The 6,000-nt window shown below is 42.4% G+C and overlaps 1 protein-coding gene across 2 annotated transcripts in view; it reads right to left on the reverse strand.

Moving 5' to 3' along the window:
- ZDHHC17 (zinc finger DHHC-type palmitoyltransferase 17) overlaps positions 1–6,000 on the reverse strand; it is a 117,701-nt gene that overhangs the window by 78,485 nt on the left and 33,216 nt on the right. The window lies entirely within an intron of this gene.

A 6,000-nucleotide genomic window follows, 5' to 3' on the forward strand; every position in this document is an offset into this window, starting at 1 on the left:
GGGTAAGGGAAGAGTCCTATAACTCAGTCCAAGCCAAACAGACAATAAAGTCTATTGGGAGAGTTCTAGGAAGATATTCATATCTGATAAAAGAGGCACATGCAGAGAGTCTGATCTTCCCTTTGTTTGTGTGTCTGTGTGTCTGTGTGTCTGTGTGACAGTATGAATTTTTTTTAACCTATTATGGAAATTTTCAAGCACAAACAAAAGTAAAGAGAATATACATAAAGCACCAAGAATCCATCACTAAGCCACAACAAGCATCAACTTTATCCTAAAACCACAATATTGGGTGCTTGGAAACATGTGACAAAAAGACAAATTTAAATAAGTTTTGACAATATTTATAATTTCTCAATCAGAGTCGTCCTAGAACAGGGAAGGCATACTGCAGTAAGGTTTGGGGAGGAGTTGCAAATAATGAGACACTAGAAGCAAATACTAGAATTTCTACTACATCGTATCTTATCTAAAAGAGAAATTAGCTTTACTAATTAATATATAATACAGCCTTCACACTGCCATCCTCACTGGTTCTGTTTTGCATGTGTGTACACACACACACGGTACCCAAGATAATCAACCTAAGGGAAGGGCACAGGAGTTCCACAATTCATACGGGATGACAATGGTACCTTCAGTTGTTCGTTCTCTTTCAGAAACTGCTTACATGTGCCCAGTAAAGTGAACTACGCATATTTCCTTAAAGAGGAGAATCTACCTCACACTATGAATGAGATGGTGACCACGAAAATCTTTTTAAACATAAAGAGAACCACTGGCTTTTGGGGTTTTTTTCTCACACTTAAAAGTGAATATAGAGAGAGTTTCAAGATGGCGGCGGCTGAGGTGGAAAAGGTGGCCACTGGGCCTCAGGCAGCAGGGAAACTTGTGGACCTTTCTCTGGCCATCTCTTAAGGGAGGACTGCTGCTGCTGGCCGGTCGTGGGGGCTCAACGCCACTTTGCCCCCGGCAGGAGAGGCTGCCTCATTTACAGGCAACAGCTTTGAAGTGTGGAGCAGGAAAAGAACTGATTCTTAGCTGCAAAAGCGAGTCTTGAAACAGGGAACACGGCGCCAGGGCTGCTGTGGATGCAGCCAGGATCCTGGAGGCTGGGGCCGCACTGAAGGCGGCCAGCTGCCCTATTCAGGATTCGAGGTTTCAGGCCGGCATTAAAGAAGATTCCTGGGAGCGCCCGAGCAGCGCCGCGACTGAACAGCCCGAGGCGGCAGCGCCAAGAACACGGAAGGCAACAAACCAGAGACAGAGCGAGCGCCCGACCTGGCACAGCACTGTGAGTGATCCCTGGCACAGCTCTGGTCAGGGGGTGGAAGCCCACGCGGCTCCCGCCTGCACCACCAGGCCACTCACTGCCCCGGTGCTGCCTCCATTTTCCCAGGTGCGGGCAGCTCCGCCCTGCTCGGCCATCACTGAGCCCATTTCCTTGGCCTGGCGCGGGGCTTTCCGGACCCTGCGGGCCGGCCTCCTCTCCCACTCCCTCCACGGTTCTCTGGCGGGGCTGGGGGTATGGGGCGTCCCGACCAGTGTTGGGAGGGCTAGGGAGTACGGGCGGGCCGACTGTCACCCCACCACACCCTGGACTCCGGCCCCGGTAAACTTCCTGTTACTGGGAGGCAGATACCATCTCTGCGACCACCAGTTTGGAAAAAAGCCTAACGAATTTCTGGTTGGGAATAGTGTGGTAGGAGAGTTCCCAGGTCCGCTTGAACCTGCCGGAGAGCAGGCTGCAGGCGGGCACTACACTCGGTTTATACCGGGGGGATACAAAGGTGAACAAGACCCGAGAAAGATCTACACAGTGCTACAAAGGCACCCAGAGAGTCCGGTCGTCTGTGCCTAGCAGAAACCTGGTAGACTTCCTGGGCGAGGCGGTGCTGAGCAGGGTCTTGAAGGCCTAGCTGATAGACGAGGGGTGCAGAAGACACACCCCAGCCCAGCACAGTGTGCACAGAGGGGGGAGACGTGCGGCCAGGGAGGCGGAGACTCGACAGAAACCACACACCCGGTGGGGTCGCCACTGCACGATCTAACAGCCTGGGCCAGAGCACACGGAACGGGGAGAAGTCCTGTACAGAAAGTGAAAGCTCAACAGAGATCACACACCCTGTGGTACGTGATCCACCAGCCCAGCAGAGTACAAGCTGACCAGAAAGGTGGATCCCCGGAGAAGCCCAAGACCCGAGGCAACCACACACACAAGACACTAGAGGCCAACTGAGCAGTCACGGCGGGAGCCATACCAAATTGGCAACCACAGCAACATCCTAGTTAGTCATTAGTCTCAAACCGGTGGACTGTGAAACCCCCTGCCACAATGAATAAACACCAAAAAAAAGACACCAGAAATACAAAAAATCAAGAAAGTACACCACCAAAAGTTAATAAATCTCATACTCTAGATCCTATAGAACAAGAAGCCCTTGAAATAACTGACAAGGAATTTCGAGTGATAATTCTAAGGAAACTGAATGAGATACAAGAAAACTCAGCTAGACATCATGATGAAATGAGGAAAAGTATACAGGATCTGAAAGAGGAAATATACAAGGAAATCAATGTCCTGAAAAAAAATGTAGCAGAACTTGCTGAACTGAAGAAGTTATTCAGCGAAATAAAAAACACAACGGAGAGTTTAACCAGCAGGCTTGTCGAAGTTGAAGAGAGAACATCTGAACTTGAAGATGGGCTGTTTGAAATAACACAAGCAGACAAAAAGAAAGAAAAAAGAATCAAGGACATGGAAGAAAATCTGAGAGAGATATCAGACAACCTCAAGCGCTCAAATGTCCGAGTCATGGGTATTCCAGAAGGGGAGGAAAATGGAGATTCCATTGAAAACATATTCAACAAAATAGTGGCAGAAAACTTCCCAGGTATAGGAAAAATCACAGATCTTCAGATCCAGGAAGCTCAACGATCTCCAAACGTATTCAACCCAAAAAGTCCTTCTCCAAGACATGTCATAGTCAAATTGGCAAAACTCAGAGACAAAGAGAGAATCTTAAAAGCTGCAAGAGAGAAGCATCAAATCACCTATAAGGGAGCCCCAATCAGGTTAACATCAGACTTTTCATCACAAACCCTAAAAGCTAGAAAGGAATGGGATGATATTTTCAAAATACTAAAAGACAAAGATTGCCAGCCAAGAATACTCTACCCTGCAAGGCTATCCTTCCGAAATGAGGGGCAAATAGTATATTTCTCAGACAAACAAAAACTGCGGGAGTTCACTACCACAAGACCACCCTTACAAGAAATCCTCAAGGGAGTACTGGGTTTGGTTCCTGAAAAATAACTACCACTGCCATAAAAACCTAAGAAAAATCTAAACCCGCTAGTGCAATAAAAATGGCACTCATGAAGAGAAAACAAGCTAACAAAAACACTATCTACAACCTAAGGAACCAACAAACAAAGAAACCAAACAGTAAATCAGAAAGCAAGGAACAAAAGACACCTAAGACAACCAAACAACCAATAAAATGCTAGGAATAAATCAACACCTTTCAATAACAACTCTTAATGTTAAAGGCTTAAATTCCCCAATTAAAAGACACAGACTGGCTGACTGGATCAAAAAGCAGGACCCAACTATATGCTGCCTACAAGAGACCCACCTCACCCATAAAGATTCACACAGACTAAGAGTGAAAGGATGGAAAAAGATTTACCATGCAAACAGAAAAGAAAAACGAGCTGGAGTGGCTATTCTTATATCTGACAAAATAGACTTTAAACTAAAAACCATAAAAAGAGACAATGAGGGACACTACTTAATGATAAAAGGACTGATCCATCAAGAAGACATAACAATCATAAATATGTACGCACCCAATGTTGGAGCAGCCAGATTTATAAAACAAACTCTATTAGACCTAAAGAAGGAAATAGACACTAATACCATAATAGCAGGGGACCTGAACACTCCACTGTCAATATTAGACAGATCATCTAGGCAAAGAATCAGCAGAGAAACACAAGATCTAAACAAGACTCTAGACCAATTGGAATTGGCAGATATCTACAGAACATTCCACCCAACAACCTCAGAATATTCATTCTTCTCATCAGCACATGGATCATTCTCCAGGATAGATCACATATTAGGTCACAAATCAAGTCTCAATAAATTCAAAAAAATTGCAATTATCCCATGTATCTTCTCAGACCACAATGGATTCAAACTAGAAATTAATAACAAACAAAACTCTGGAAACTATACAAACACATGGAAATTAAACAGCATTCTACTTAATGACATATGGGTCCAAGAAGAAATCAAGCAGGAAATCAAAAAGTTTATTGAAACTAATGAAAACAATGATACATCATACCAAAACCTGTGGGATACTGCAAAAGCAGTATTGAGGGGAAAATTTATTGCATTAAATGCTCACTTCAGAAGAATGGAAAGATGGCAAGTGAACAACCTAACACTTCACCTTAAAGAACTAGAAAAACAAGAACAATCCAATCCTAAAGTTAGCAGACGGAAAGAAATCATTAAGATCAGAGCAGAACTGAATGAAATTGAAAACCAAAAAACAATTCAAAAGATCAACGAATCAAAAAGTTGGTTTTTTGAAAAGATAAATAAAATTGACAAACCATTAGCATGGCTAACAAAAAAAAGAAGAGAGAAGACTCAAATAACAAAAATTAGAAATGAAAAAGGCGATATTACAACTGATTCATCTGAAATACAAGGAATCATTCGAGACTACTATAAACAACTATACGCCAACAAATTTGAAAATCTGGAGGAAATGGATAAATTTCTGGACACACACAAGCTCCCAAAACTGAACCGTGAAGACGTAGAAAATTTGAACAGACCAATAACAATAAAGGAGATTGAAGCTGTTATCAGAAGGCTCCCAACAAAGAAAAGCCCAGGACCAGATGGATTCACAGCAGAATTTTACCAAACATTCAAAGAGGAATTGACACCGATTCTTTACAAACTATTCCAAAAGATTGAAACGGACGCAAATCTCCCAAACTCATTCTATGAAGCAAACATCATCCTGATACCAAAACCAGGTAAAGATATAACCAAAAAAGAAAACTACAGGCCGATATCCTTGATGAATATAGATGCAAAAATCCTCACTAAAATACTAGCAAACAGAATACAGCAACACATACGAAAAATTATTCATCACGATCAAGTGGGATTCATCCCAGGGATGCAAGGTTGGTTCAACATACGCAAATCAATAAATGTGATACACCATATTATAAACTCAAACACAAGGACCATATGATCATCTCTATAGATGCTGAAAAAGCATTTGATAAAGTTCAGCACTCATTCATGACAAAGACCCTCTATAAGTTAGGTATAGAGGGAAAGTATCTCAACATAATTAAAGCCATATATGACAAACACACTGCCAATATCATCCTGAATGGGGAAAAGCTGAAAGCTTTTCCTTTAAGAACAGGCACTAGACAAGGATGCCCACTCTCACCACTCCTATTCAACATAGTGTTGGAAGTACTAGCCAGAGCAATCAGAGAAGAGAAGGAAATAAAGGGCATCCAGATTGGAAAAGATGAAGTCAAACTGTCCCTGTTTGCAGATGACATGATCCTATATATTGAACAGCCTAAAACCTCTACAAAAAAACTGCTGGAATTAATAAATGATTTCAGCACAGTAGCAGGATACAAAATCAACACACAAAAATCAGTAGCATTTCTTTTCTCCAATAGTGAACATGCAGAACGAGAAATCAAGAAAGTCTGCCCATTTACAATAGCCACCAAAAAAATAAAATACTTAGGAATTGAGTTAACCAAGGAGGTGAAAAATCTCTATAATGAGAACTACAAACCACTGCTGAGAGAAATTAGAGAGGATACAAGAAGATGGAAAGATATTCCATGCTCTTGGATTGGAAGAATCAACATAGTGAAAATGTCCATACTACCCAAAGTGACATACAAATTCAATGCAATCCCCATCAAAATTCC

Source organism: Cynocephalus volans, chromosome 12, assembly GCF_027409185.1.
Source record: "Cynocephalus volans isolate mCynVol1 chromosome 12, mCynVol1.pri, whole genome shotgun sequence".
Taxonomy (NCBI): domain Eukaryota; kingdom Metazoa; phylum Chordata; class Mammalia; order Dermoptera; family Cynocephalidae; genus Cynocephalus; species Cynocephalus volans.